Raw genomic sequence first — 17,223 nt, 5'->3', positions numbered from 1 at the left:
TTGTGCCACAGAAGCCAGTCACTATTATATTTCATGTAGGTGCTGTGGCTTAGTAATTAAGTTTTATACAATGTTTCTTCTTGTAGAAGCAGAAATTTTACTTGAAGAAGTCTTGGCTAGGCAAGTGCGGGTTAAGCTCCCAACCATGTTGAGTATAGCATCCCAAAAGACTTGTTAGTGACCTTTACCTATTGTCAGAGATGGAAGGTAGTACGTCAAACCAAACTGATAAGAAAATGTCTTAGTTCAGATGTGGTGGAAACAGTGGGCATAGCGAATGCAAGATTCCTGTGAGCAAATATGGGTGAAGCTCAAAGATGTGATCCCGAAAATCTGGGATGTAAACAGCAGGCAATGACTTGGTGATAATAAGATGAGCAAAGGCACTGCTGAGAGTTGAACTCAGGATCTCCTGTTTACGAGACAGGCGCTTTAACCAACTAAGCCGCAGCACCCATACGCTGCTTAGCAGTTATTGGTTATTGTTTCACAGCACTCTTTTTTCTTTGCATTTGCATTCTCAGTTTTGTAACATTTTTTTTTCAATAGTTTTTCAGGCCTACTTTTCCCTGCCTAAGAGTATACACATAGTCCACCTAAAAGGGAATGGAAAACTTTTAGGACAAAATTGTTGAAAAGAATGTTGTGCAACTTCCAAATTATGATAATGAAAGCTGTGGCAAAACCGATGAGTTTTGTGCCACAGAAGCCAGTCACTATTATATTTCATGTAGGTGCTGTGGCTTAGTAATTAAGTTTTATACAATGTTTCTTCTTGTAGAAGCAGAAATTTTACTTGAAGAAGTCTTGGCTAGGCAAGTGCGGGTTAAGCTCCCATCCATGTTGAGTATAGCATCCCAAAAGACTTGTTAGTGACCTTTACCTATTGTCAGAGATAGAAGGTAGTACGTCAAACCAAACTGATAAGAAAATGTCTTAGTTCAGATGTGGTGGAAACAGTGGGCATAGCGAATGCAAGTTTCCTGTGAGCAAATATGGGTGAAGCTCAAAGACGTGATCCCGAAAATCTGGGATGTAAACAGCAGGCAATGACTTGGTGATAATAAGATGAGCAAAGGCACTGCTGAGAGTTGAACTCAGGATCTCCTGTTTACAAGACAGGCGCTTTAACCAACTAAGCCACAGCACCCATACGCTGCTTAGCAGTTATTGGTTATTGTGACACAGCACTCTTTTTTCTTTGCATTTGCATTCTCAGTTTTTTAACATTTTTTTTTCAATAGTTTTTCAGGCCTACTTTTCCCTGCCTAAGAGTATACACATAGTCCACCTAAAAGGGAATGGAAAACTTTTAGTACAAAATTGTTGAAAAGAATGTTGTGCAACTTCCAAAATATGATAATGAAAGCTGTGGCAAAACCGATGAGTTTTGTGCCACAGAAGCCAGTCACTATTATATTTCATGTAGGTGCTGTGGCTTAGTAATTAAGTTTTATACAATGTTTCTTCTTGTAGAAACAGAAATTTTACTTGAAGAAGTCTTGGCTAGGCAAGTGCGGGTTAAGCTCCCATCCATGTTGAGTATAGCATCCCAAAAGACTTGTTAGTGACCTTTACCTATTGTCAGAGATGGAAGGTAGTACGTCAAACCAAACTGATAAGAAAATGTCTTTGTTCAGATGTGGTGGAAACAGTGGGCATAGGGGATGCAAGTTTCCTGTGAGCAAATATGAGTGAAGCTCAAAGACGTGATCCCGAAAATCTGGGATGTAAACAGCAGGCAATGACTTGGTGATAATAAGATGAGCAAAGGCACTGCTGAGAGTTGAACTCAGGATCTCCTGTTTACGAGACAGGCGCTTTAACCAACTAAGCCACAGCACCCATACGCTGCTTAGCAGTTATTGGTTATTGTTTCACAGCACTCTTTTTTCTTTGCATTTGCATTCTCAGTTTTGTAACATTTTTTTTTCAATAGTTTTTCAGGCCTACTTTTCCCTGCCTAAGAGTATACACATAGTCCACCTAAAAGGGAATGGAAAACTTTTAGGACAAAATTGTTGAAAAGAATGTTGTGCAACTTCCAAAATATGATAATGAAAGCTGTGGCAAAACCGATGAGTTTTGTGCCACAGAAGCCAGTCACTATTATATTTCATGTAGGTGCTGTGGCTTAGTAATTAAGTTTTATACAATGTTTCTTCTTGTAGAAGCAGAAATTTTACTTGAAGAAGTCTTGGCTAGGCAAGTGCGGGTTAAGCTCCCATCCATGTTGAGTATAGCATCCCAAAAGACTTGTTAGTGACCTTTACCTATTGTCAGAGATGGAAGGTAGTACGTCAAACCAAACTGATAAGAAAATGTCTTAGTTCAGATGTGGTGGAAACAGTGGGCATAGCGAATGCAAGTTTCCTGTGAGCAAATATGGGTGAAGCTCAAAGACGTGATCCCGAAAATCTGGGATGTAAACAGCAGGCAATGACTTGGTGATAATAAGATGAGCAAAGGCACTGCTGAGAGTTGAACTCAGGATCTCCTGTTTACGAGACAGGCGCTTTAACCAACTAAGCCACAGCACCCATACGCTGCTTAGCAGTTATTGGTTATTGTTTCACAGCACTCTTTTTTCTTTGCATTTGCATTCTCAGTTTTGTAACATTTTTTTTTCAATAGTTTTTCAGGCCTACTTTTCCCTGCCTAAGAGTATACACATAGTCCACCTAAAAGGGAATGGAAAACTTTTAGGACAAAATTGTTGAAAAGAATGTTGTGCAACTTCCAAAATATGATAATGAAAGCTGTGGCAAAACCGATGAGTTTTGTGCCACAGAAGCCAGTCACTATTATATTTCATGTAGGTGCTGTGGCTTAGTAATTAAGTTTTATACAATGTTTCTTCTTGTAGAAGCAGAAATTTTACTTGAAGAAGTCTTGGCTAGGCAAGTGCGGGTTAAGCTCCCATCCATGTTGAGTATAGCATCCCAAAAGACTTGTTAGTGACCTTTACCTATTGTCAGAGATGGAAGGTAGTACGTCAAACCAAACTGATAAGAAAATGTCTTAGTTCAGATGTGGTGGAAACAGTGGGCATAGCGAATGCAAGTTTCCTGTGAGCAAATATGGGTGAAGCTCAAAGACGTGATCCCGAAAATCTGGGATGTAAACAGCAGGCAATGACTTGGTGATAATAAGATGAGCAAAGGCACTGCTGAGAGTTGAATTCAGGATCTCCTGTTTACGAGACAGGCGCTTTAACCAACTAAGCCACAGCACCCATACGCTGCTTAGCAGTTATTGGTTATTGCTTCACAGCACTCTTTTTTCTTTGCATTTGCATTCTCAGTTTTGTAACATTTTTTTTTCAATAGTTTTTCAGGCCTACTTTTCCCTGCCTAAGAGTATACACATAGTCCACCTAAAAGGGAATGGAAAACTTTAGGACAAAATTGTTGAAAAGAATGTTGTGCAACTTCCAAAATATGATAATGAAAGCTGTGGCAAAACCGATGAGTTTTGTGCCACAGAAGCCAGTCACTATTATATTTCATGTAGGTGCTGTGGCTTAGTAATTAAGTTTTATACAATGTTTCTTCTTGTAGAAGCAGAAATTTTACTTGAAGAAGTCTTGGCTAGGCAAGTGCGGGTTAAGCTCCCATCCATGTTGAGTATAGCATCCCAAAAGACTTGTTAGTGACCTTTACCTATTGTCAGAGATGGAAGGTAGTACGTCAAACCAAACTGATAAGAAAATGTCTTAGTTCAGATGTGGTGGAAACAGTGGGCATAGCGAATGCAAGATTCCTGTGAGCAAATATGGGTGAAGCTCAAAGATGTGATCCCGAAAATCTGGGATGTAAACAGCAGGCAATGACTTGGTGATAATAAGATGAGCAAAGGCACTGCTAAGAGTTGAACTCAGGATCTCCTGTTTACGAGACAGGCGCTTTAACCAACTAAGCCGCAGCACCCATACGCTGATTAGCAGTTATTGGTTATTGTGGCACAGCACTCTTTTTTCTTTGCATTTGCATTCTCAGTTTTTTAACATTTTTTTTTCAATAGTTTTTCAGGCCTACTTTTCCCTGCCTAAGAGTATACACATAGTCCACCTAAAAGGGAATGGAAAACTTTTAGGACAAAATTGTTGAAAAGAATGTTGTGCAACTTCCAAATTATGATAATGAAAGCTGTGGCAAAACTGATGAGTTTTGTGCCACAGAAGCCAGTCACTATTATATTTCATGTAGGTGCTGTGGCTTAGTAATTAAGTTTTATACAATGTTTCTTCTTGTAGAAGCAGAAATTTTACTTGAAGAAGTCTTGGCTAGGCAAGTGCGGGTTAAGCTCCCATCCATGTTGAGTATAGCATCCCAAAAGACTTGTTAGTGACCTTTACCTATTGTCAGAGATGGAAGGTAGTACATCAAACCAAACTGATAAGAAAATGTCTTTGTTCAGATGTGGTGGAAACAGTGGGCATAGCGAATGCAAGTTTCCTGTGAGAAAATATGGGTGAAGCTCAAAGATGTGATCCCGAAAATCTGGGATGTAAACAGCAGGCAATGACTTGGTGATAATAAGATGAGCAAAGGCACTGCTGAGAGTTGAACTCAGTATCTCCTGTTTACGAGACAGGCGCTTTAACCAACTAAGCCACAGCACCCATACGCTGCTTAGCAGTTATTGGTTATTGTGGCACAGCACTCTTTTTTCTTTGCATTTGCATTCTCAGTTTTGTAACATTTTTTTTTCAATAGTTTTTCAGGCCTACTTTTCCCTGCCTAAGAGTATACACATAGTCCACCTAAAAGGGAATGGAAAACTTTTAGGACAAAATTGTTGAAAAGAATGTTGTGCAACTTCCAAATTATGATAATGAAAGCTGTGGCAAAACCGATGAGTTTTGTGCCACAGAAGCCAGTCACTATTATATTTCATGTAGGTGCTGTGGCTTAGTAATTAAGTTTTATACAATGTTTCTTCTTGTAGAAGCAGAAATTTTACTTGAAGAAGTCTTGGCTAGGCAAGTGCGGGTTAAGCTCCCATCCATGTTGAGTATAGCATCCCAAAAGACTTGTTAGTGACCTTTACCTATTGTCAGAGATGGAAGGTAGTACGTCAAACCAAACTGATAAGAAAATGTCTTTGTTCAGATGTGGTGGAAACAGTGGGCATAGGGGATGCAAGTTTCCTGTGAGCAAATATGAGTGAAGCTCAAAGACGTGATCCCGAAAATCTGGGATGTAAACAGCAGGCAATGACTTGGTGATAATAAGATGAGCAAAGGCACTGCTGAGAGTTGAACTCAGGATCTCCTGTTTACGAGACAGGCGCTTTAACCAACTAAGCCCCAGCACCCATACGCTGATTAGCAGTTATTGGTTATTGTGACACAGCACTCTTTTTTCTTTGCATTTGCATTCTCAGTTTTTTAACATTTTTTTTTCAATAGTTTTTCAGGCCTACTTTTCCCTGCCTAAGAGTATACACATAGTCCACCTAAAAGGGAATGGAAAACTTTTAGGACAAAATTGTTGAAAAGAATGTTGTGCAACTTCCAAATTATGATAATGAAAGCTGTGGCAAAACCGATGAGTTTTGTGCCACAGAAGCCAGTCACTATTATATTTCATGTAGGTGCTGTGGCTTAGTAATTAAGTTTTATACAATGTTTCTTCTTGTAGAAGCAGAAATTTTACTTGAAGAAGTCTTGGCTAGGCAAGTGCGGGTTAAGCTCCCATCCATGTTGAGTATAGCATCCCAAAAGACTTGTTAGTGACCTTTACCTATTGTCAGAGATGGAAGGTAGTACGTCAAACCAAACTGATAAGAAAATGTCTTTGTTCAGATGTGGTGGAAACAGTGGGCATAGGGGATGCAAGTTTCCTGTGAGCAAATATGAGTGAAGCTCAAAGACGTGATCCCGAAAATCTGGGATGTAAACAGCAGGCAATGACTTGGTGATAATAAGATGAGCAAAGGCACTGCTGAGAGTTGAACTCAGGATCTCCTGTTTACAAGACAGGCGCTTTAACCAACTAAGCCACAGCACCCATACGCTGATTAGCAGTTATTGGTTATTGTGACACAGCACTCTTTTTTCTTTGCATTTGCATTCTCAGTTTTTTAACATTTTTTTTTCAATAGTTTTTCAGGCCTACTTTTCCCTGCCTAAGAGTATACACATAGTCCACCTAAAAGGGAATGGAAAACTTTTAGGACAAAATTGTTGAAAAGAATGTTGTGCAACTTCCAAATTATGATAATGAAAGCTGTGGCAAAACCGATGAGTTTTGTGCCACAGAAGCCAGTCACTATTATATTTCATGTAGGTGCTGTGGCTTAGTAATTAAGTTTTATACAATGTTTCTTCTTGTAGAAGCAGAAATTTTACTTGAAGAAGTCTTGGCTAGGCAAGTGCGGGTTAAGCTCCCATCCATGTTGAGTATAGCATCCCAAAAGACTTGTTAGTGACCTTTACCTATTGTCAGAGATGGAAGGTAGTACGTCAAACCAAACTGATAAGAAAATGTCTTTGTTCAGATGTGGTGGAAACAGTGGGCATAGGGGATGCAAGTTTCCTGTGAGCAAATATGAGTGAAGCTCAAAGACGTGATCCCGAAAATCTGGGATGTAAACAGCAGGCAATGACTTGGTGATAATAAGATGAGCAAAGGCACTGCAGAGAGTTGAACTCAGGATCTCCTGTTTACGAGACAGGCGCTTTAACCAAATAAGCCACAGCACCCATACGCTGCTTAGCAGTTATTGGTTATTGTTTCACAGCACTCTTTTTTCTTTGCATTTGCATTCTCAGTTTTGTAACATTTTTTTTTCAATAGTTTTTCAGGCCTACTTTTCCCTGCCTAAGAGTATACACATAGTCCACCTAAAAGGGAATGGAAAACTTTTAGGACAAAATTGTTGAAAAGAATGTTGTGCAACTTCCAAAATATGATAATGAAAGCTGTGGCAAAACCGATGAGCTTTGTGCCACAGAAGCCAGTCACTATTATATTTCATGTAGGTGCTGTGGCTTAGTAATTAAGTTTTATACAATGTTTCTTCTTGTAGAAGCAGAAATTTTACTTGAAGAAGTCTTGGCTAGGCAAGTGCGGGTTAAGCTCCCATCCATGTTGAGTATAGCATCCCAAAAGACTTGTTAGTGACCTTTACCTATTGTCAGAGATGGAAGGTAGTACGTCAAACCAAACTGATAAGAAAATGTCTTTGTTCAGATGTGGTGGAAACAGTGGGCATAGGGGATGCAAGTTTCCTGTGAGCAAATATGGGTGAAGCTCAAAGACGTGATCCCGAAAATCTGGGATGTAAACAGCAGGCAATGACTTGGTGATAATAAGATGAGCAAAGGCACTGCTGAGAGTTGAACTCAGGATCTCCTGTTTACGAGACAGGCGCTTTAACCAACTAAGCCACAGCACCCATACGCTGCTTAGCAATTATTGGTTATTGTTTCACAGCACTCTTTTTTCTTTGCATTTGCATTCTCAGTTTTGTAACATTTTTTTTTCAATAGTTTTTCAGGCCTACTTTTCCCTGCCTAAGAGTATACACGTAGTCCACCTAAAAGGGAATGGAAAACTTTTAGGACAAAATTGTTGAAAAGAATGTTGTGCAACTTCCAAAATATGATAATGAAAGCTGTGGCAAAACAGATGAGTTTTGTGCCACAGAAGCCAGTCACTATTATATTTCATGTAGGTGCTGTGGCTTAGTAATTAAGTTTTATACAATGTTTCTTCTTGTAGAAGCAGCAATTTTACTTGAAGAAGTCTTGGCTAGGCAAGTGCGGGTTAAGCTCCCATCCATGTTGAGTATAGCATCCCAAAAGACTTGTTAGTGACCTTTACCTATTGTCAGAGATGGAAGGTAGTACGTCAAACCAAACTGATAAGAAAATGTCTTTGTTCAGATGTGGTGGAAACAGTGGGCATAGGGGATGCAAGTTTCCTGTGAGCAAATATGTGTGAAGCTCAAAGTCGTGATCCCGAAAATCTGGGATGTAAACAGCAGGCAATGACTTGGTGATAATAAGATGAGCAAAGGCACTGCTGAGAGTTGAACTCAGGATCTCCTGTTTACGAGACAGGCGCTTTAACCAACTAAGCCACAGCACCCATACGCTGCTTAGCAGTTATTGGTTATTGTTTCACAGCACTCTTTTTTCTTTGCATTTGCATTCTCAGTTTTGTAACATTTTTTTTTCAATAGTTTTTCAGGCCTACTTTTCCCTGCCTAAGAGTATACACATAGTCCACCTAAAAGGGAATGGAAAACTTTTAGGACAAAATTGTTGAAAAGAATGTTGTGCAACTTCCAAAATATGATAATGAAAGCTGTGGCAAAACAGATGAGTTTTGTGCCACAGAAGCCAGTCACTATTATATTTCATGTAGGTGCTGTGGCTTAGTAATTAAGTTTTATACAATGTTTCTTCTTGTAGAAGCAGCAATTTTACTTGAAGAAGTCTTGGCTAGGCAAGTGCGGGTTAAGCTCCCATCCATGTTGAGTATAGCATCCCAAAAGACTTGTTAGTGACCTTTACCTATTGTCAGAGATGGAAGGTAGTACGTCAAACCAAACTGATAAGAAAATGTCTTTGTTCAGATGTGGTGGAAACAGTGGGCATAGGGGATGCAAGTTTCCTGTGAGCAAATATGTGTGAAGCTCAAAGTCGTGATCCCGAAAATCTGGGATGTAAACAGCAGGCAATGACTTGGTGATAATAAGATGAGCAAAGGCACTGCTGAGAGTTGAACTCAGGATCTCCTGTTTACGAGACAGGCGCTTTAACCAACTAAGCCACAGCACCCATACGCTGATTAGCAGTTATTGGTTATTGTGGCACAGCACTCTTTTTTCTTTGCATTTGCATTCTCAGTTTTTTAACATTTTTTTTTTCAATAGTTTTTCAGGCCTACTTTTCCCTGCCTAAGAGTATACACATAGTCCACCTAAAAGGGAATGGAAAACTTTTAGGACAAAATTGTTGAAAAGAATGTTGTGCAACTTCCAAAATATGATAATGAAAGCTGTGGCAAAACAGATGAGTTTTGTGCCTTCTTGTAGAAGCAGAAATTTTACTTGAAGAAGTCTTGGCTAGGCAAGTGCGGGTTAAGCTCCCATCCATGTTGAGTATAGCATCCCAAAAGACTTGTTAGTGACCTTTACCTATTGTCGGAGATGGAAGGTAGTACATCAAACCAAACTGATAAGAAAATGTCTTTGTTCAGATGTGGTGGAAACAGTGGACATAGCGAATGCAAGTTTCCTGTGAGCAAATATGGGTGAAGCTCAAAGATGTGACCCCGAAAATCTGGGATGTAAACAGCAGGCAATGACTTGGTGATAATAAGATGAGCAAAGGCACTGCTGAGAGTTGAACTCAGGATCTCCTGTTTACGAGACAGGCGCTTTAACCAACTAAGCCACAGCACCCATACGCTGATTAGCAGTTATTGGTTATTGTGACACAGCACTCTTTTTTCTTTGCATTTGCATTCTCAGTTTTTTAACATTTTTTTTTCAATAGTTTTTCAGGCCTACTTTTCCCTGCCTAAGAGTATACACATAGTCCACCTAAAAGGGAATGGAAAACTTTTAGGACAAAATTGTTGAAAAGAATGTTGTGCAACTTCCAAATTATGATAATGAAAGCTGTGGCAAAACCGATGAGTTTTGTGCCACAGAAGCCAGTCACTATTATATTTCATGTAGGTGCTGTGGCTTAGTAATTAAGTTTTATACAATGTTTCTTCTTGTAGAAGCAGAAATTTTACTTGAAGAAGTCTTGGCTAGGCAAGTGCGGGTTAAGCTCCCATCCATGTTGAGTATAGCATCCCAAAAGACTTGTTAGTGACCTTTACCTATTGTCAGAGATGGAAGGTAGTACGTCAAACCAAACTGATAAGAAAATGTCTTTGTTCAGATGTGGTGGAAACAGTGGGCATAGGGGATGCAAGTTTCCTGTGAGCAAATATGAGTGAAGCTCAAAGACGTGATCCCGAAAATCTGGGATGTAAACAGCAGGCAATGACTTGGTGATAATAAGATGAGCAAAGGCACTGCTGAGAGTTGAACTCAGGATCTCCTGTTTACGAGACAGGCGCTTTACCCAAATAAGCCACAGCACCCATACGCTGCTTAGCAGTTATTGGTTATTGTGGCACAGCACTCTTTTTTCTTTGCATTTGCATTCTCAGTTTTGTAACATTTTTTTTTCAATAGTTTTTCAGGCCTACTTTTCCCTGCCTAAGAGTATACACATAGTCCACCTAAAAGGGAATGGAAAACTTTTAGGACAAAATTGTTGAAAAGAATGTTGTGCAACTTCCAAAATATGATAATGAAAGCTGTGGCAAAACCGATGAGCTTTGTGCCACAGAAGCCAGTCACTATTATATTTCATGTAGGTGCTGTGGCTTAGTAATTAAGTTTTATACAATGTTTCTTCTTGTAGAAGCAGAAATTTTACTTGAAGAAGTCTTGGCTAGGCAAGTGCGGGTTAAGCTCCCATCCATGTTGAGTATAGCATCCCAAAAGACTTGTTAGTGACCTTTACCTATTGTCAGAGATGGAAGGTAGTACGTCAAACCAAACTGATAAGAAAATGTCTTTGTTCAGATGTGGTGGAAACAGTGGGCATAGGGGATGCAAGTTTCCTGTGAGCAAATATGGGTGAAGCTCAAAGACGTGATCCCGAAAATCTGGGATGTAAACAGCAGGCAATGACTTGGTGATAATAAGATGAGCAAAGGCACTGCTGAGAGTTGAACTCAGGATCTCCTGTTTACGAGACAGGCGCTTTAACCAACTAAGCCACAGCACCCATATGCTGCTTAGTAGTTATTGGTTATTGTTTCACAGCACTCTTTTTTCTTTGCATTTGCATTCTCAGTTTTGTAACATTTTTTTTTCAATAGTTTTTCAGGCCTACTTTTCCCTGCCTAAGAGTATACACATAGTCCACCTAAAAGGGAATGGAAAACTTTTAGGACAAAATTGTTGAAAAGAATGTTGTGCAACTTCCAAAATATGATAATGAAAGCTGTGGCAAAACAGATGAGTTTTGTGCCACAGAAGCCAGTCACTATTATATTTCATGTAGGTGCTGTGGCTTAGTAATTAAGTTTTATACAATGTTTCTTCTTGTAGAAGCAGCAATTTTACTTGAAGAAGTCTTGGCTAGGCAAGTGCGGGTTAAGCTCCCATCCATGTTGAGTATAGCATCCCAAAAGACTTGTTAGTGACCTTTACCTATTGTCAGAGATGGAAGGTAGTACGTCAAACCAAACTGATAAGAAAATGTCTTTGTTCAGATGTGGTGGAAACAGTGGGCATAGGGGATGCAAGTTTCCTGTGAGCAAATATGTGTGAAGCTCAAAGTCGTGATCCCGAAAATCTGGGATGTAAACAGCAGGCAATGACTTGGTGATAATAAGATGAGCAAAGGCACTGCTGAGAGTTGAACTCAGGATCTCCTGTTTACGAGACAGGCGCTTTAACCAACTAAGCCACAGCACCCATACGCTGATTAGCAGTTATTGGTTATTGTGGCACAGCACTCTTTTTTCTTTGCATTTGCATTCTCAGTTTTTTAACATTTTTTTTTTCAATAGTTTTTCAGGCCTACTTTTCCCTGCCTAAGAGTATACACATAGTCCACCTAAAAGGGAATGGAAAACTTTTAGGACAAAATTGTTGAAAAGAATGTTGTGCAACTTCCAAAATATGATAATGAAAGCTGTGGCAAAACAGATGAGTTTTGTGCCTTCTTGTAGAAGCAGAAATTTTACTTGAAGAAGTCTTGGCTAGGCAAGTGCGGGTTAAGCTCCCATCCATGTTGAGTATAGCATCCCAAAAGACTTGTTAGTGACCTTTACCTATTGTCGGAGATGGAAGGTAGTACATCAAACCAAACTGATAAGAAAATGTCTTTGTTCAGATGTGGTGGAAACAGTGGACATAGCGAATGCAAGTTTCCTGTGAGCAAATATGGGTGAAGCTCAAAGATGTGATCCCGAAAATCTGGGATGTAAACAGCAGGCAATGACTTGGTGATAATAAGATGAGCAAAGGCACTGCTGAGAGTTGAACTCAGGATCTCCTGTTTACGAGACAGGCGCTTTAACCAACTAAGCCACAGCACCCATACGCTGATTAGCAGTTATTGGTTATTGTGACACAGCACTCTTTTTTCTTTGCATTTGCATTCTCAGTTTTTTAACATTTTTTTTTCAATAGTTTTTCAGGCCTACTTTTCCCTGCCTAAGAGTATACACATAGTCCACCTAAAAGGGAATGGAAAACTTTTAGGACAAAATTGTTGAAAAGAATGTTGTGCAACTTCCAAATTATGATAATGAAAGCTGTGGCAAAACCGATGAGTTTTGTGCCACAGAAGCCAGTCACTATTATATTTCATGTAGGTGCTGTGGCTTAGTAATTAAGTTTTATACAATGTTTCTTCTTGTAGAAGCAGAAATTTTACTTGAAGAAGTCTTGGCTAGGCAAGTGCGGGTTAAGCTCCCATCCATGTTGAGTATAGCATCCCAAAAGACTTGTTAGTGACCTTTACCTATTGTCAGAGATGGAAGGTAGTACGTCAAACCAAACTGATAAGAAAATGTCTTTGTTCAGATGTGGTGGAAACAGTGGGCATAGGGGATGCAAGTTTCCTGTGAGCAAATATGAGTGAAGCTCAAAGACGTGATCCCGAAAATCTGGGATGTAAACAGCAGGCAATGACTTGGTGATAATAAGATGAGCAAAGGCACTGCTGAGAGTTGAACTCAGGATCTCCTGTTTACGAGACAGGCGCTTTACCCAAATAAGCCACAGCACCCATACGCTGCTTAGCAGTTATTGGTTATTGTGGCACAGCACTCTTTTTTCTTTGCATTTGCATTCTCAGTTTTGTAACATTTTTTTTTCAATAGTTTTTCAGGCCTACTTTTCCCTGCCTAAGAGTATACACATAGTCCACCTAAAAGGGAATGGAAAACTTTTAGGACAAAATTGTTGAAAAGAATGTTGTGCAACTTCCAAAATATGATAATGAAAGCTGTGGCAAAACCGATGAGCTTTGTGCCACAGAAGCCAGTCACTATTATATTTCATGTAGGTGCTGTGGCTTAGTAATTAAGTTTTATACAATGTTTCTTCTTGTAGAAGCAGAAATTTTACTTGAAGAAGTCTTGGCTAGGCAAGTGCGGGTTAAGCTCCCATCCATGTTGAGTATAGCATCCCAAAAGACTTGTTAGTGACCTTTACCTATTGTCAGAGATGGAAGGTAGTACGTCAAACCAAACTGATAAGAAAATGTCTTTGTTCAGATGTGGTGGAAACAGTGGGCATAGGGGATGCAAGTTTCCTGTGAGCAAATATGGGTGAAGCTCAAAGACGTGATCCCGAAAATCTGGGATGTAAACAGCAGGCAATGACTTGGTGATAATAAGATGAGCAAAGGCACTGCTGAGAGTTGAACTCAGGATCTCCTGTTTACGAGACAGGCGCTTTAACCAACTAAGCCACAGCACCCATATGCTGCTTAGTAGTTATTGGTTATTGTTTCACAGCACTCTTTTTTCTTTGCATTTGCATTCTCAGTTTTGTAACATTTTTTTTTCAATAGTTTTTCAGGCCTACTTTTCCCTGCCTAAGAGTATACACATAGTCCACCTAAAAGGGAATGGAAAACTTTTAGGACAAAATTGTTGAAAAGAATGTTGTGCAACTTCCAAAATATGATAATGAAAGCTGTGGCAAAACAGATGAGTTTTGTGCCACAGAAGCCAGTCACTATTATATTTCATGTAGGTGCTGTGGCTTAGTAATTAAGTTTTATACAATGTTTCTTCTTGTAGAAGCAGCAATTTTACTTGAAGAAGTCTTGGCTAGGCAAGTGCAGGTTAAGCTCCCATCCATGTTGAGTATAGCATCCCAAAAGACTTGTTAGTGACCTTTACCTATTGTCAGAGATGGAAGGTAGTACGTCAAACCAAACTGATAAGAAAATGTCTTTGTTCAGATGTGGTGGAAACAGTGGGCATAGGGGATGCAAGTTTCCTGTGAGCAAATATGTGTGATGCTCAAAGTCGTGATCCCGAAAATCTGGGATGTAAACAGCAGGCAATGACTTGGTGATAATAAGATGAGCAAAGGCACTGCTGAGAGTTGAACTCAGGATCTCCTGTTTACGAGACAGGCGCTTTAACCAACTAAGCCACAGCACCCATACGCTGATTAGCAGTTATTGGTTATTGTGGCACAGCACTCTTTTTTCTTTGCATTTGCATTCTCAGTTTTTTAACATTTTTTTTTCAATAGTTTTTCAGGCCTACTTTTCCCTGCCTAAGAGTATACACATAGTCCACCTAAAAGGGAATGGAAAACTTTTAGGACAAAATTGTTGAAAAGAATGTTGTGCAACTTCCAAAATATGATAATGAAAGCTGTGGCAAAACAGATGAGTTTTGTGCCTTCTTGTAGAAGCAGAAATTTTACTTGAAGAAGTCTTGGCTAGGCAAGTGCGGGTTAAGCTCCCATCCATGTTGAGTATAGCATCCCAAAAGACTTGTTAGTGACCTTTACCTATTGTCGGAGATGGAAGGTAGTACATCAAACCAAACTGATAAGAAAATGTCTTTGTTCAGATGTGGTGGAAACAGTGGACATAGCGAATGCAAGTTTCCTGTGAGCAAATATGGGTGAAGCTCAAAGATGTGATCCCGAAAATCTGGGATGTAAACAGCAGGCAATGACTTGGTGATAATAAGATGAGCAAAGGCACTGCTGAGAGTTGAACTCAGGATCTCCTGTTTACGAGACAGGCGCTTTAACCAACTAAGCCACAGCACCCATACGCTGCTTAGCAGTTATTGGTTATTGTGGCACAGCACTCTTTTTTCTTTGCATTTGCATTCTCAGTTTTGTAACATTTTTTTTCAATAGTTTTTCAGGCCTACTTTTCCCTGCCTAAGAGTATACACATAGTCCACCTAAAAGGGAATGGAAAACTTTTAGGACAAAATTGTTGAAAAGAATGTTGTGCAACTTCCAAAATATGATAATGAAAGCTGTGGCAAAACCGATGAGTTTTGTGCCACAGAAGCCAGTCACTATTATATTTCATGTAGGTGCTGTGGCTTAGTAATTAAGTTTTATACAATGTTTCTTCTTGTAGAAGCAGAAATTTTACTTGAAGAAGTCTTGGCTAGGCAAGTGCGGGTTAAGCTCCCATCCATGTTGAGTATAGCATCCCAAAAGACTTGTTAGTGACCTTTACCTATTGTCAGAGATGGAAGGTAGTACGTCAAACCAAACTGATAAGAAAATGTCTTTGTTAAGATGTGGTGGAAACAGTGGGCATAGGGGATGCAAGTTTCCTGTGAGCAAATATGTGTGAAGCTCAAAGTCGTGATCCCGAAAATCTGGGATGTAAACAGCAGGCAATGACTTGGTGATAATAAGATGAGCAAAGGCACTGCTGAGAGTTGAACTCAGGATCTCCTGTTTACGAGACAGGCGCTTTAACCAACTAAGCCACAGCACCCATACGCTGATTAGCAGTTATTGGTTATTGTGGCACAGCACTCTTTTTTCTTTGCATTTGCATTCTCAGTTTTTTAACATTTTTTTTTTCAATAGTTTTTCAGGCCTACTTTTCCCTGCCTAAGAGTATACACATAGTCCACCTAAAAGGGAATGGAAAACTTTTAGGACAAAATTGTTGAAAAGAATGTTGTGCAACTTCCAAAATATGATAATGAAAGCTGTGGCAAAACAGATGAGTTTTGTGCCTTCTTGTAGAAGCAGAAATTTTACTTGAAGAAGTCTTGGCTAGGCAAGTGCGGGTTAAGCTCCCATCCATGTTGAGTATAGCATCCCAAAAGACTTGTTAGTGACCTTTACCTATTGTCGGAGATGGAAGGTAGTACATCAAACCAAACTGATAAGAAAATGTCTTTGTTCAGATGTGGTGGAAACAGTGGACATAGCGAATGCAAGTTTCCTGTGAGCAAATATGGGTGAAGCTCAAAGATGTGATCCCGAAAATCTGGGATGTAAACAGCAGGCAATGACTTGGTGATAATAAGATGAGCAAAGGCACTGCTGAGAGTTGAACTCAAGATCTCCTGTTTACGAGACAGGCGCTTTAACCAACTAAGCCACAGCACCCATACGCTGATTAGCAGTTATTGGTTATTGTGACACAGCACTCTTTTTTCTTTGCATTTGCATTCTCAGTTTTTTAACATTTTTTTTTCAATAGTTTTTCAGGCCTACTTTTCCCTGCCTAAGAGTATACACATAGTCCACCTAAAAGGGAATGGAAAACTTTTAGGACAAAATTGTTGAAAAGAATGTTGTGCAACTTCCAAATTATGATAATGAAAGCTGTGGCAAAACCGATGAGTTTTGTGCCACAGAAGCCAGTCACTATTATATTTCATGTAGGTGCTGTGGCTTAGTAATTAAGTTTTATACAATGTTTCTTCTTGTAGAAGCAGAAATTTTACTTGAAGAAGTCTTGGCTAGGCAAGTGCGGGTTAAGCTCCCATCCATGTTGAGTATAGCATCCCAAAAGACTTGTTAGTGACCTTTACCTATTGTCAGAGATGGAAGGTAGTACGTCAAACCAAACTGATAAGAAAATGTCTTTGTTCAGATGTGGTGGAAACAGTGGGCATAGGGGATGCAAGTTTCCTGTGAGCAAATATGAGTGAAGCTCAAAGACGTGATCCCGAAAATCTGGGATGTAAACAGCAGGCAATGACTTGGTGATAATAAGATGAGCAAAGGCACTGCTGAGAGTTGAACTCAGGATCTCCTGTTTACGAGACAGGCGCTTTACCCAAATAAGCCACAGCACCCATACGCTGCTTAGCAGTTATTGGTTATTGTGGCACAGCACTCTTTTTTCTTTGCATTTGCATTCTCAGTTTTGTAACATTTTTTTTTCAATAGTTTTTCAGGCCTACTTTTCCCTGCCTAAGAGTATACACATAGTCCACCTAAAAGGGAATGGAAAACTTTTAGGACAAAATTGTTGAAAAGAATGTTGTGCAACTTCCAAAATATGATAATGAAAGCTGTGGCAAAACCGATGAGCTTTGTGCCACAGAAGCCAGTCACTATTATATTTCATGTAGGTGCTGTGGCTTAGTAATTAAGTTTTATACAATGTTTCTTCTTGTAGAAGCAGAAATTTTACTTGAAGAAGTCTTGGCTAGGCAAGTG

The 17,223-nt window shown here is 39.6% G+C and overlaps 22 non-coding genes across 22 annotated transcripts; all 22 read right to left on the bottom strand.

Annotated features, from left to right (window-relative positions):
* Window positions 1-381: 381 nt before the first annotated feature.
* On the bottom strand, window positions 382-455 carry TRNAT-CGU (transfer RNA threonine (anticodon CGU)). The gene has a single exon. It is a non-coding gene; the product is annotated as a tRNA-Thr (tRNA).
* Window positions 456-1,771: 1,316 nt separating this feature from the next.
* On the bottom strand, window positions 1,772-1,845 carry TRNAT-CGU (transfer RNA threonine (anticodon CGU)). Its single transcript has one exon. It is a non-coding gene; the product is annotated as a tRNA-Thr (tRNA).
* A 621-nt stretch (window positions 1,846-2,466) lies between these two features.
* Window positions 2,467-2,540, bottom strand: TRNAT-CGU (transfer RNA threonine (anticodon CGU)). The gene has a single exon. It is a non-coding gene; the product is annotated as a tRNA-Thr (tRNA).
* A 621-nt stretch (window positions 2,541-3,161) lies between these two features.
* TRNAT-CGU (transfer RNA threonine (anticodon CGU)) lies at window positions 3,162-3,235 on the bottom strand. Its single transcript has one exon. It is a non-coding gene; the product is annotated as a tRNA-Thr (tRNA).
* A 620-nt stretch (window positions 3,236-3,855) lies between these two features.
* TRNAT-CGU (transfer RNA threonine (anticodon CGU)) lies at window positions 3,856-3,929 on the bottom strand. The gene has a single exon. It is a non-coding gene; the product is annotated as a tRNA-Thr (tRNA).
* Window positions 3,930-4,550: 621 nt separating this feature from the next.
* Window positions 4,551-4,624, bottom strand: TRNAT-CGU (transfer RNA threonine (anticodon CGU)). Its single transcript has one exon. It is a non-coding gene; the product is annotated as a tRNA-Thr (tRNA).
* Window positions 4,625-5,245: 621 nt separating this feature from the next.
* Window positions 5,246-5,319, bottom strand: TRNAT-CGU (transfer RNA threonine (anticodon CGU)). Its single transcript has one exon. It is a non-coding gene; the product is annotated as a tRNA-Thr (tRNA).
* Window positions 5,320-7,330: 2,011 nt separating this feature from the next.
* TRNAT-CGU (transfer RNA threonine (anticodon CGU)) lies at window positions 7,331-7,404 on the bottom strand. Its single transcript has one exon. It is a non-coding gene; the product is annotated as a tRNA-Thr (tRNA).
* Window positions 7,405-8,025: 621 nt separating this feature from the next.
* Window positions 8,026-8,099, bottom strand: TRNAT-CGU (transfer RNA threonine (anticodon CGU)). Its single transcript has one exon. It is a non-coding gene; the product is annotated as a tRNA-Thr (tRNA).
* A 621-nt stretch (window positions 8,100-8,720) lies between these two features.
* Window positions 8,721-8,794, bottom strand: TRNAT-CGU (transfer RNA threonine (anticodon CGU)). Its single transcript has one exon. It is a non-coding gene; the product is annotated as a tRNA-Thr (tRNA).
* A 552-nt stretch (window positions 8,795-9,346) lies between these two features.
* Window positions 9,347-9,420, bottom strand: TRNAT-CGU (transfer RNA threonine (anticodon CGU)). Its single transcript has one exon. It is a non-coding gene; the product is annotated as a tRNA-Thr (tRNA).
* Window positions 9,421-10,041: 621 nt separating this feature from the next.
* TRNAT-CGU (transfer RNA threonine (anticodon CGU)) lies at window positions 10,042-10,115 on the bottom strand. Its single transcript has one exon. It is a non-coding gene; the product is annotated as a tRNA-Thr (tRNA).
* Window positions 10,116-10,736: 621 nt separating this feature from the next.
* On the bottom strand, window positions 10,737-10,810 carry TRNAT-CGU (transfer RNA threonine (anticodon CGU)). Its single transcript has one exon. It is a non-coding gene; the product is annotated as a tRNA-Thr (tRNA).
* A 621-nt stretch (window positions 10,811-11,431) lies between these two features.
* TRNAT-CGU (transfer RNA threonine (anticodon CGU)) lies at window positions 11,432-11,505 on the bottom strand. Its single transcript has one exon. It is a non-coding gene; the product is annotated as a tRNA-Thr (tRNA).
* Window positions 11,506-12,057: 552 nt separating this feature from the next.
* TRNAT-CGU (transfer RNA threonine (anticodon CGU)) lies at window positions 12,058-12,131 on the bottom strand. The gene has a single exon. It is a non-coding gene; the product is annotated as a tRNA-Thr (tRNA).
* Window positions 12,132-12,752: 621 nt separating this feature from the next.
* Window positions 12,753-12,826, bottom strand: TRNAT-CGU (transfer RNA threonine (anticodon CGU)). The gene has a single exon. It is a non-coding gene; the product is annotated as a tRNA-Thr (tRNA).
* A 621-nt stretch (window positions 12,827-13,447) lies between these two features.
* Window positions 13,448-13,521, bottom strand: TRNAT-CGU (transfer RNA threonine (anticodon CGU)). The gene has a single exon. It is a non-coding gene; the product is annotated as a tRNA-Thr (tRNA).
* A 621-nt stretch (window positions 13,522-14,142) lies between these two features.
* On the bottom strand, window positions 14,143-14,216 carry TRNAT-CGU (transfer RNA threonine (anticodon CGU)). Its single transcript has one exon. It is a non-coding gene; the product is annotated as a tRNA-Thr (tRNA).
* Window positions 14,217-14,767: 551 nt separating this feature from the next.
* On the bottom strand, window positions 14,768-14,841 carry TRNAT-CGU (transfer RNA threonine (anticodon CGU)). The gene has a single exon. It is a non-coding gene; the product is annotated as a tRNA-Thr (tRNA).
* A 620-nt stretch (window positions 14,842-15,461) lies between these two features.
* TRNAT-CGU (transfer RNA threonine (anticodon CGU)) lies at window positions 15,462-15,535 on the bottom strand. Its single transcript has one exon. It is a non-coding gene; the product is annotated as a tRNA-Thr (tRNA).
* Window positions 15,536-16,087: 552 nt separating this feature from the next.
* On the bottom strand, window positions 16,088-16,161 carry TRNAT-CGU (transfer RNA threonine (anticodon CGU)). Its single transcript has one exon. It is a non-coding gene; the product is annotated as a tRNA-Thr (tRNA).
* Window positions 16,162-16,782: 621 nt separating this feature from the next.
* Window positions 16,783-16,856, bottom strand: TRNAT-CGU (transfer RNA threonine (anticodon CGU)). Its single transcript has one exon. It is a non-coding gene; the product is annotated as a tRNA-Thr (tRNA).
* Between the last annotated feature and the right edge of the window lie 367 nt (window positions 16,857-17,223).

Source organism: Hyperolius riggenbachi, chromosome 11 (assembly GCF_040937935.1).
Source record: "Hyperolius riggenbachi isolate aHypRig1 chromosome 11, aHypRig1.pri, whole genome shotgun sequence".
In the NCBI taxonomy this organism is placed as follows: Eukaryota; Metazoa; Chordata; class Amphibia; order Anura; family Hyperoliidae; genus Hyperolius; species Hyperolius riggenbachi.
Note: the sequence above shows the minus strand (reverse complement) of the source record. Positions and strands in the feature narration are given on the sequence as shown.